Raw genomic sequence first — 12,292 nt, 5'->3', positions numbered from 1 at the left:
GCGAATAAATTCTCCAAGGGCTACCAAAAATTTGAGCGCGACTACACGATATGCTAAAGAGGTATTCTCAGAAAGCCATATATATATATATATATATATATATATATATATATATATATATATATATATATACAGTCAAACTCTAGCAAGAAAGAAACTAGCGGGAGTTGAACTCGCCGAAAATCGCGATTGTGGCAAAGTTCAGGCTAAAATAGAGTGCCTCTGCATAGACATAACTTACAACTCTATTTGCCATACCGTACAGTGGTCAGTGAAGTGCTGCTCCCCCCCCTCTCCCCTCCATCATGATCGAAAAGGCCCCTAAGAGAGCTAAGGCGGCTCCTCTAGCAAAAAGTATCTGTGAGAATACATTTCTCACAATGGATTGTTTCGAGGGCGGATTTACCGCACTGAATTGCTTCGGGGATGGATTTGCCGCAGTGGACTGTCTTGGGGAAGGATTTACCGCAATGGACCGTCCCAGGGCGTGCATTCAAAAATAGCCATATGGCCCTCAGATCCAACCATCATGTACCGAGACGAACCCACATGAAGTCTGATAGTACAAACAACACACAATGGATTACTGAATCCACCATAGGTATTATTCACCCTTTTATGAAGCGATTTGCGATGCACGACACGAGACATTCATGCTTTGAATACTTACTTTATGCACTACGCATTAACAAATGTTCTGGCGTGCAAAACTATAATGTGAATATCATGAGCTCTAGCTGCGTACCTGCTGTCTACACCTGTTGCGTACCATCAATCAACCGTGTCCCCGTATCCTTGGCACGCGTCACGTTCAGCCCGCAGTTGCAGCCCGTTGAACCTGCAGAGCACATCAAGGGAAAACCATGACCACAGCTTGCAAGCATCGGAGAAATAACTAAAATGGAAAGCCCCGCCGATTGCAGACGTGGCCGACCAATCGGCTCCGAGAAGAGCATAAACATCGTGATCTCTGCATCCATGGTGCAGACTTTTATCTGACGCGCCAGCAGCCGGTTTTCTGACGGCGGTATGGAACTATGGCGCCTGTGCCATTGGATCTCGCTGTAACCGCCTACTTATCAAAGGCGTCAGACGCCAGGCCTCCAGCCGCGGCGACAGCAGGGCTTCGTGCAGTAAACAGGACTGCAGCGTTTTGCGTCTGTGAACACAACTGCGGTGTGCCCACGGGACAAATTATGTCTTTTTTGTCATCGAAAAAATATGAAACGCTTTTAATTGCCACCCATTGAATGGATAAAGAATGAATGTTGGATTTAATATATTTATCTCATGTGATATTGAATTAAAACTACTCATTAGATGTAATATGAAATTTAACCTGTTTAGTATGTGTAAAAATGCATTTGACCTACTGAACTAAATGATAACTAACGAGCATAAAAATTGCCAAGTACAACTAAAACTGCTGGAATATCACTCTAAACGCAATTAATTACATACAAGAGGTGTATTCAAGCAATGCGTCATAAATACCAGTAGCCATAATACGCGAAGGGGTGGGGTCTATTTGCCCCCTCCCCTTAGGTTTTTTCCAAAATCATATCCAAACGGCGCGTTGTAACTGAGTCAGACTTAACGGAGCTGTAGATAATTAAATAGTAGCGTTTTTGGTGTAAAAAAAGATGCACCGCGTAAGGTTGCAGCGCTATGACGGGTGAAAGTCAGGCTCGTAACTGTCAACAAAGGCAATATCTAGCCATTGCTAAATCTGATGCGACAACGGAGTGTTAGACTGGACCATAAATCTCTGGCATAGTTTCCAGGACAATCAGACGATTGAATTCTGGGTTGTGATAAATTGTATTGACTGGTTCGTTATGAAGGCCAGATCGAGGGAGTGAGCGGGTATGACGGTCCTCACTCTGGCGTGCTGCAGCAGACCCCGTGCTGCAGTAGACCCTGTGCTGCAGTAGACCCTGTGCTGCAGTAGACCCTGCGCTGCAATACACCCTGTGCTGCAGTGGATCCTGTGCTGCAGTAGACCCATTGCTGCAGTAGACCCTTTGCTGCAGTAGACCCTGTGCTGCAGTAGACCCTGCGCTGCAATAAACCCTGTGCTGCAGTGGATCCTGTGCTGCAGTAGACCCTGCGCTGCAGTAGACCCTGCGCTGCAGTAGACCCTGTGCTGCAGTAGACCCTGTGTCGCAGTAGACCCTGTGCTGCAGTAGACCCTGTGCTGCAGCAGACCCTGTACTGCAGCAGACCCCGTGCGATGATGGGCAGGTCGTCGTCCGACCTGAAAAACCCGACTGCTGATCGTTCGCAGCTGGAGGGCAAGGACGGCCAACGGCCTCGAGCGACCGTGCATTTTCTGTGGTCGGGCTACTCGGACACCGGTTGACCTAGGGATAGGAGATCACGAATGGCTTGGTGTTAGGACGTCCGGCCAGGGGCGGTTCAAGGACGTGGACCTTGTGGGTTTGCATGTTCGATGCAGTTGGGACAGACTTGAGTGGAGCACGAATCTTCAGAGAAGGTAGCTGTGGATCTGCGGCCGTTTGGGTGTTGCATGCTGCTATTCTATTTTCCGCTGCCTCAGCGCATGACTCAGGAAAAATGCCAGACTATCTTCTAGGCATTGCGTCGTGCTTGCACGAACGTAACACCTGTCTTGGCATCTTGAATTGAAGCTTGGGATCAACGACCGTGCACTCAATGACAGTCCGTACATAAATGTGATACATTTAAACCACTTCACCACAAAACGCGCTGATGTGGAATAGAGCAGTTCGTTTGAACACGAGTGATGGTTGTGGTGATAGCGAGCCATTGGCAACCGCTTTAACTTAAACATCACATGGACGGCGGGTGAGATGTCTTTGCCTGGATGGACGGAAGACCTGAGGACATGCACTTATTTCGAAAACAAATATCTCGCCGCACGGTTACACGACCAAGAGCCAAGGGGTGCAGTAGATGTTCCGAGTCCTGGCGACCACCGGCCAGTTTCAGGGGACGTTCAGCGTCAAGAGCGAGTGGGCATCAAAGCGGTAAAGGTCAGCGGAATCTGTAGTGCTTAACCACGTGATAGTCTACGACGCTACCCAGTGTAAAAACGATGTAGCTCAAACGGATAGACTGTATTGAGAGGCGATGGTGGTGGTCAATGCGTTTTGACTAGGACAACGCAACCAAATGACAGCTACAATATATTCTGGCTCACAAAGCTTCACATACACCTGGCACGACATCAAACAGTAATTTGTCGGGTCTTGAAAAAGTACACGATCCGAACGCTTGCCACTGAAGGCATCTGACACTGAATTGAGACAGGGCCGCCGGTGGGTGCCGAAAGTCCGGCTCTCAGGTTTGAGCTGTGGGTGTCCGAAGGACAACGATGACAGCTCGCGCCTCGCACTGGGGCCACTGCCGCCGTCGCGCGGCAGCGGGCCGCACTCTGCCGGGGCAAACCCGTCTGGACCGTCGACCGTCGACCGATGGCGGGCGCGTGCAGGACTGCGCGCGGAACCTCTGAAGCGGGCAGCGACGGCAAAGCTTCGAGAGCAGGTGGCTCGATATCCTCGTCGTCGGTGGTCACGGCTGGTCCCGTGCTCGGCACTGGGGCCAGGGAGCCGCATTCCATCTCACTCCATCTGACAGGAGGTATGACGCCCTTCCAACCTGCGGTTGGGCCGTCTGGGGCGCCCCAACCCGTAAGGCGTTCTTTGTCACGCGGCCAGCTCGCTCTAACACGCGCTCGGGTGAGGAGGGGGGGGGGGGGGCGTCTAATTAACTTTCCCCCGAATGTTTTTCCAAGATGGTTTCCGAACGGCGCAGCGTAGCCGCACCAAATTTTGCATAGCTGTAGAAAATTGAATAGTGGATCATGTGACATCGAAATTTAGATGTGCCTTGTAAGGTCGCTGAGCTACGGCAGGTCAAAGCCAGGCCATGATTTCAACGAAGACAATTTCTAGGGAATCGTCCAATCTGAGATGCTTTCTTAGGCAACACAAATTTTTAATGAGCAAATTGCGTTGACCCAAGGTCAAGTATGCAGGTCAGACCAAGGTCAAAACCAGCCAGATTTTTTGGGTCTAGAGCTTGCTGTATGGGATAGTTTCTGGTGCTCATTTCGAATTTATTGATGGCAGGAATCGCATGATGCATCTTCCATGGACTTCTTGGAGTTCATAATAGGCCATTGACCTAAATGACCCAGGTCGAAAGTGTTATTTTTGGAAACGTACTGCCTAGTGTAAGCTTCGTCGCTTATTCAAATGCAAAACTCAGCGCGGTCTTGTATGATTTTGGTCACCATGACCTTAAAAAGTTGAAACAAGGCCACTGACCTTAAATGAGCATGCGACCTTTTGTTTAGAAACAGTTGTCTAGGTTCTGCAGGCACTTGGGAGACCAGCCTGGAATTTGACCTTTGTGAGCTTATTTGGCCTGAAGGTCATGACCTAGAAACCTCAAAATCTTAGCTGAGTGAGTCCATACACAAGTGAACACACCCTGTAAATTTGGTATCTCCAGCCTTCTTAGTTCCCGAGATCTTAGTGTGTGGGGGGGGGGGGGTCAAATTGACCCCTACCCGAGCGAAGGGTTTCCAGCCGGCCACCCAGGCGCGTGTTAAGCGAAGCGGATCTCCGGGACGGATGGATTGTCGTTGTTTAATCTCACGCCATCGGCTGTAGCCGCACGTATTCCGGGCGCGTTGTTTTTGCACGCGAGTGGTCAGATTGCGGTCACACGCGGCAGCTGACAGCACAGGCAAGTTCAGTCTCATGCAGCGTCCGCGCAAGAGCCCTGAAGGCGAGGTACCTGATGTGCAGCGCGGCGTGGCCTGATACATCGCTAGGCGGTAGCGGATGTGGGAAGCAAAGGAGTCGCGTGCACCCCAGCTGGTGGTGGCCTCCAGCACCCAAGTCTTTAGGATGCGGTTAGAAAACTCCATTTCCAGCCGTATTTCCCCGAGGATGATGCAGAGATGACCCCGTGTTCGTTATGCTGCGATCCCTCAAGTGCTTCTCAAGTCCGAGTACCTTGGAGCAGGCTGCTGAGAAGTTTCTGGAAAGCGCTTCTACTCGAGATGAGGCCAAGCGGAGTTTTGATGTAGCGCATGAATCAGTCAGGCATGCGGAGGGCGGTAGTGTTTCGAGAAACATGGTGGAGGCAGACCTGGTGGTATGCCTTCATCAGGTCGATGCGACTGCACATTGAGCCGAAGAGCTTGGGCTCAAGGTGGTCGATGGTGAGAAGCGGCAAGGGCTCTGCTACGATCTGGGCACTAGGACGGCGGAGGTCGACGCTGACACTGATCTTCCCGTACTTCCTCCTTGCGACGGTGAGGGATTTGATCCGCCCTTAGGCGCCAACACGTTCGATTATGCCAGCATCCAAATGGCGCTTCAACTCAACCAACACTTCCCCACGGACAGTGAGGGGAGGTCGGAGCACATTGCAGGCCGTTTGGACAACGTCCGGCTTGAGTTCGACACAGTGCTTAAAGCCTTCGACGGCAGGGAAGAGCTGTGACACGTTCACGCTGAGGACGCTGTTGGGCGTTGCAAGGAGCGTGGTGGAGAGTGCGCTCAGCAGGGTCATGCCCATGATAGCCTCCCACTTAGACGTCTTCACAGGGAGGACGTTGGCCGAAGGTTATGGGCCGTTCAATCTCACTACATTTGATCTACCGGCCAGCTGATCGCACTGTCGAAAGCTAAAACGCCCAACAATATGTTGAGGCCGCGAGGTGTAGAACTCCAGGAGATGGCGCGCCGCCATGTCAAGTCTGATTCGCAGTCTGTCGTAAGCGCCGGGACAAAGTCTCGAACAGGTGGCCTGCCGCCTGACCACCGCAATGGAGAATGGCGCACTGACGGACGGGACTAAAACTCTTCTCGGAGATCGTAAGGAGATAAAACTTGCGTTCTCACACACGAGCCACTCAATGGCCGGGTTGCCAGGCCGCGGTAGGATGGTGCAGGAGGCTACATGCCGTCCGAACTCGTGCTTATGCAGGCGCGTAGGTCGGGCTCGCTCGGCAAAACCACCGGCTTTGCTGGGCACTAGAACGGCCGCCAAGTGTGCCGCGTAATCGCTGTGCAGTCTCAAGGCGCTAGCCGACGTAAACACGATAGAGCTGAAGGGATATAAGGCGCTTGGTAGTGGTGGATCTAAGATCTAAAGGGATATAAGGCGCTTGGTAGTGGTGGTGGTGGTCAATGCATTTTGATCACGGCAGTGCGACGAAATCACAACCGCTGCAGAGTCTATTGCCTGGGATGTTAGACGAAGATAGCCAACATTCGGACTTTGTGGTGAAAGTGTGTGAACCAAGGGCGTGAGTAGGGGTGCGAGGATCGAGGGCGAGGGGCGAGGGCCACCTGCAGTTGTCAGGTCAGGTGGCAGCCAAAGCATAAAGACTAGAGGCTTAAGGTTAACGGGCTAACAGGACTTTCTCATCAACATTCAGGAAAGCGTCAGCGTCGAAAGCCAAGTTCCAGTCCGTATCAGTGCCGTGCTCCCTTCTCTTCCCACACCTCTCCATGGATGAGGAGCGGGTAGGGACAACCAATAAGCGAATATCTAATTGGATAAGGCCGAGGAGAGAGCTGCGTCAAAGAAACGAGAAACGGAAATCATCGGCGAGCGGTCACAATATAAACATTCTGTTGTGTCTTAGAAAGAACGAAGGTGTATTGCCGAAGAGGTGTACAGCTACCGAACAGGCTGACGGTGTCTTCTGAGTGTCAGCGACTTTCCAGATAGGCATTTCAGATGAAAGCCCCATACAAACATGGAACTCACATAGACAAGACAGTAGCAATAGCCTTTTTCCTCGGAGAAAAACCAGGATAGTGGAGATATAGATGGGTTGAAACTTTAGCAACATGCATTTATCGAAACAATAGCATAAGTCTTCACTTCTTCATGGAGCTTCCTTAGCCCCATGTCCTGATATGGTCAATAATGCCTTAAAGGACTCGTATCCAGCACAAAAAACCTGCACATGTCCGCAGTGTGGCCATTTTGGACAGAGTGCCGGTAGTAAGGTAGCGTAGCGTGCTCTTTTTTAACACAGACAATTGCCTGTTTCGTTGCTTTTAGCCGGTAAGGTGCGTTCTCTCCACCACTGACATGGACGCCACCAGAACGCTTTTTCATTGGCAGGTCTTTTTCTTTAGCTTGCTGCACCCATGGCCGTTTTTTCAGTGTATTCCGGAGCACACGATAGCAATTCTGACCTATTGAGAAGTACTGGAAACATCGTTCAACGCAGAGTCACGGGCGGAATGAAAAGGGTAGGAGGGTCGCTAGCATCACATACCCCTCTCACCTCTATCAAAATCTCATGTCCGCTGCCCAGCTAAGCATAGAAAAAACACAGACGTAAAAGCGGGTGTCCTTCCATTTCTTCAGATGTTCACTGGATCCCCTTAGAAACCTACGTGACGAGAGTTGAGGGCAGGAAAACTCGTAGCATCCGTTCCAACACTATTTCCTCGCAAGGTGTGTGTTATATGCCTTTTCACGGTTTTTACAGGCTGTCTATGATGTTGGTGGCGGCAGAAACTGACGGTTAGTTGCACACAAACAGCAGGCATAATTGTCGAAAGAATCGAGCAGAAGTATTGGTATTACGGGCGAAGTAGTTTTGGATCATCGTCCTCGTCTAGGCTATTAGCATTTACACTAAATGCTAACACACTAGACGATGACGATCGTCCGACTCCATACTTGAAAGAAATATGGAAGGGAAAATGAGCGCATGCGCGCCTGTCAGCGTCAAGCATATGATAGAAATATCAGCCGTAATGCAGCAATGAAAGCACATCCCCAGTCGTCACAAGGTTTCACAGCGCAGCGTTCCGCCCAGGCCCAGGTTCCACAGGGATCTGACAAGCGCGCATGAGCGACCAAAACGAACAGCAAGGACAACAGCCAGCCTCTTCCCTTCCCTCGGCGTTTGTGGCGGCTGACACCACTGGACGGCCCTAGATCACGTGGTAGGATGGCTTCTCCGGGCCGCTCCGCCTGGCCAGGTCACTTCCGGGCTTGCTGGACCCCGAACAGCTCGACGACAGAGGACGGCGGCGGGTGCGCCTCCGTCGGCCGTTCTGCGTAGCTCTTACTGAGCAATTCGCCACTAGATGGTGCTCCATCTGCTGCCTGACTTGCAAGATTGTGTGAAGCGTGCTCAGGCCTGACGAGCGCAGGCACCGTCCCGGCCTCCAGCGGTGACATCGGGGCGGCGACGGGCCCACGCGAGGCGGCACCGCTCGGAGCCCGCGATGGCGCGCCTCCGCCGAAGCGCGAGGCGGAGCCGGGCCCGTCTACCAGGTGTCGCTGCGGTGATCCTGGCGCGCCATCGTTGGCCGCAGCGGAGCCGAGGCCAGCGGCCGGCCTGCCCAGGGCGCCACCGGCTCCGGGAAGGTCGGCACGAGCAGCCAGAGCGTCGCTGACCAGCTGACGGTGGAGCGGGCTGATCTGACTCTGACTCGGAGACTGCTCTCGTCGGGCCCAGCCCGAGTGCGGCTTGTTGTAACCTGCGAGAGACGTTATCATCGTATCACTGTTAAAACAACATCAACGGACACTTTAAAAAACAAGCCTCTTCGATATTCTTCAATGCTTCTTCTCTATGCCATACTAGTCTTCCTCAATGCGTTCCGCAGCGTGCACCAATAAGGGTATGATAGGCATGAAATAGCCCAATAGGTCGCATCAAGATCTCTAGTCGGTTGAACATTCAGAATAGGCATCAATGCGTGAACAACGGAGGTCAGAATCACTGGCGTTGTTGACAATAACTCGTGGTGTTTTCCAGCCCAAGGATAGATGTGTTCCGCAACATGAACATCTATAGGTCTATAAATGCGACGCCCATCGGCAGATAGTGACATGTGACGTCACGCCATGTGTCAGTGCGTGCTCCCGGCCGAACCAGGAGCGGTGGACCAGACCTGCCAGACCTGCCAGGTGGCAGCGGCGGCCGCCGCGTGTGCGGGGTCTCTGCTGCGGCCGGCGCGGCACTCACCGGCCGCCACGTTCTGCGTGACGGTGAAGGCGCGCGCCGTGTCCAGCGGCAGCGTCCAGTTCACCGGTTCCGGCGAGTGCAGAGCAGCCACGTCCTCCGGCGACTTGACGCGGGTCGGTTCTGGCGGGCTCTTTACCAGGGCAGCCAGCGCCGCCTCCTGCGGGCTGCCGGCCGCCGGCATCTGGGTGGCGACGACGGCTTCCTCTGCCACGCTCTTTGCGTCTGCCGCGACCGCGTCGGCTCTGCTGCCGTCTTTCGGGGGCGCAGTGTCAGCAGCCGGGCCAGCGCCGACGGGCCTGAGCCCGGCACGCGACCCGTTGGAGTCCGCGGAGGCGGCTCTTGCCTTTGCGGACCCTGCTGGAGCGCCATCCTGTGGCCTCCGGCTGACCTTGGGCGGGCCCGGGCCAGCTGGCGACACGGTGCCTGGCTGCTGACACAGTGACAGCGCCGCCCGCGGCCGAGACGGACTCCTTCCCCGACCCTTGTCCACCGCATCGGCTGAAGACCGGCCCAGAGCAATGTCACGCAGGTCAGCGCGGGCCTACGATGAGATCCGTATGCCGCGTATCTCGGCGCACTTGCTGAGTGCACCGAGAACACGCGGACTGAGCCGTCGTCTTACTGAACAAACACGATTTCTCTGAACACAAACTTTAAAGGATAGCGTGGCAATTTCTCCAGCTGTAGAAGCAACCACAATACAGCAATATACGTTAGTGCTCTTAAAGTCCGAGAACAATTGCATGTCACCGGCAGTCAGCAATTTCTGTCTCGACCTCCATTACGCGAATGTTATTTGCTCATCCAAAGAATGCAAGCTCACAGAGCGCGCCTCTGCGCTGGTCTGGCCACTGACCTGCGCCTCTGGCGCCCACCGGCTGGGCACTGCCGGGGCGACTCTTCCGCTCGGTGATGTGCAGTCTGAGTGACGCCTGCAACACTGATCGGCGTCAGAGGCCGGGTATAAGCACTAGTCACCGGCACTAGCGGCGACACTGGCACGGTAGGTGTGTGGTTTCGTGTCAGTAGATGCCATGCAACGACCGATGCAAGGGCGCGCTAAACTGAGTTATTCTCTTTCAATTTATTTGTACGAGATTCGACCGTGTCTGTTATGGATTTTCACTCGTGGTAGCTATTAGTCAGTGTACGGCATACAGTCAGTGGGCTGCGCAGACCGATGGACACCAAATACTACAAAGTAATGAAGTGCCGTCCGGCTTCATTGCCTAGGGTACGGAAATCATCTGCTGGTCTAAGCCAACGATGCATATGCACGTGGTGTGACGCTTTGGGCATCACAACCTTATCATTTCCTTAACTGGGTATTATTCGTCAAACCGTTAATAGTCCGAAATAAGAAAAACGGCCCAATCAGCAATAATTTTCACAACTTAATAACCTGAAATTGCGCCATTAAAACCAGATGGTGCTGGTGTAGGCACGTTAGAGGCGGCGAAAGGCGGCACAGGACCTCCAGCCGCCTGAGGGGCGCCTCCGCTGGGCCCAGCCGCAGGGGCGCGGTGCCGCACCTTGGCGCCCGGCGGTCTCCTCTTGTCGGCACCCGGCGGCTGTCGACTGTCGGCGCCGGCCGACACTGCCGCCGCCCGACTGCGCCCGTCAACAGTGTCGGACGCGGCGCGACCGCGACCCTCCCTCGTGAACCTGTCGAGCGAGAGAGAGAGAGAGAGTGGGGCAGCTCATCACGGCCGGCGACGTCCCGGCCAGCGGCGAGACCATCCACCAGACAATGGTGCGGCGTCCGCGCCGCCATGAAAGCATTAAACCCTGACGAAGGGCATCTGATGAAATAGGGCCGAATGATAAATCGCGCGAGATGGACCTTGCTGGCGCTTTGCCAGACCTATGCATGCAAGGGATGCCCAAGGGATGAGAACCTCCATGTTTTCGCGTACCGAGGGTTTGACCGAGACTATCACCTATCAGAAAGAGGCGGCGGTCAGTAGCGTAATGACGCAATCACGTGGGCTTTTTTGTTATTTCATTTGACCCGCGGTTTCAGAAAAAGAGCAGTACTGTCCCCACTTTTACACTTTCATACCCGGGTGTGTAAGTCCTCAAAAAGCGCGCTGACTGTCGCGACACGGTGGTACTTAATCTGCTAGCCGTATGAACTATGCGGAATATTCATTGAAGCTTGATAGTAATATCCATCAGCGACAGCCATCATTGGCAATAAATATAATAACTAAAACGCTAGGCAGCGCTGATCATTTTGTGAGCTACTTTAATAAGACGAAGAATGGCGGTTCGGCGACTAAATTTCTTCATTAACCGACTGCTCGGAGGGCGCACATGCAAGAATTGTTATTTTTTTTCGTCGGCAGCCAACACTGAAAACATAGATGGTCTGACAGCGAAGAGGAGACCTCAAGAGCCGAGTGTCGATGCAGCCTGAAGCACAGGGGCCGCCCATACATTACGTTATGCTTAGAGGGGAGTGGGAGCGGGTGGTGGAACGGAGTGTAACGGAACCATAATAAGAGAGGCAGGGGGGGGGGGGGGAATTTTAGACAACGACATATTACACTTAGGTGTCGTTGCAAATAATTCTTCAAAACTTTAAAAACAGATCTAAATTTAGAAACCAGATGCCATTGAACACGTCTGTTATTTGTTTCGCATCTCTAGCCTAGGTGAGGCCAAACGGACGTCACTTTGTTGGCAAGAGGGGGGGGGGGGGGGGAGTGTCGCCCAGTCTAACCAGCGCATAACCGGGGAGAGGGAGGCTTGAGCAAAGACCTAAATTGGGCAAAGTGATTTATAGAGGGCCCCACTATACACCTAATTACTCCAGTCATGTCGCCATCCCGAATGACGTCGGGCCGTCTCGTAGGGCTGGCTCCTAGGGGCATGCGTGCTTTAACGTTGCGTTACCCACAGGGACCTCGGGGCAGATTCACAGTGTGCATCAATGTCACCTGCTGACCGTTCCGCCCCAGCTACCAGCCCCGCTCTCGGTGACCGGTTGGCCCGACCGAGACCTCATCACTGACCCAGGCTGTAGCGTCTCCAGATAGAGGGCCGAGATGATTTTACGCTCTGGCTGTCGGTTGGGGTCCTCGGCCTGGTCGTACAGGTGGACCAGGTGGGAGGCGGCCGTCTCTCGGCCCCATCCCCGCACCTGTGGACACAGCGCGACCCGCCTGCACCACACCGATGACGTACGACTGATATACTCTCCACACACAAATACACGCTGTCTGCTGCATCTGACCGGCAGCTGCGACACTCCACACACCCACACCACACCCCTACCCCCAC

The 12,292-nt window shown here is 53.5% G+C and overlaps 1 long non-coding RNA gene across 1 annotated transcript; it reads right to left on the bottom strand.

Moving 5' to 3' along the window:
• Nucleotides 1–9,163: 9,163 nt before the first annotated feature.
• LOC119113217 (uncharacterized) lies at nt 9,164–10,655 on the bottom strand. The gene is made up of 3 exons (XR_005095856.1): nt 10,540–10,655; nt 9,864–9,939; nt 9,164–9,505 (listed from the first exon to the last, which is right to left on the bottom strand). It is a non-coding gene; the product is annotated as an uncharacterized LOC119113217 (long non-coding RNA).
• Nucleotides 10,656–12,292: the final 1,637 nt, after the last annotated feature.

Source organism: Pollicipes pollicipes, unplaced genomic scaffold (genome assembly GCF_011947565.3).
Source record: "Pollicipes pollicipes isolate AB1234 unplaced genomic scaffold, Ppol_2.1 Scaffold_7261;HRSCAF=8764_pilon_pilon_pilon, whole genome shotgun sequence".
NCBI classification, from domain to species: Eukaryota; Metazoa; Arthropoda; class Thecostraca; order Pollicipedomorpha; family Pollicipedidae; genus Pollicipes; species Pollicipes pollicipes.
This window is presented reverse-complemented; position numbering and strand designations above follow the sequence as displayed.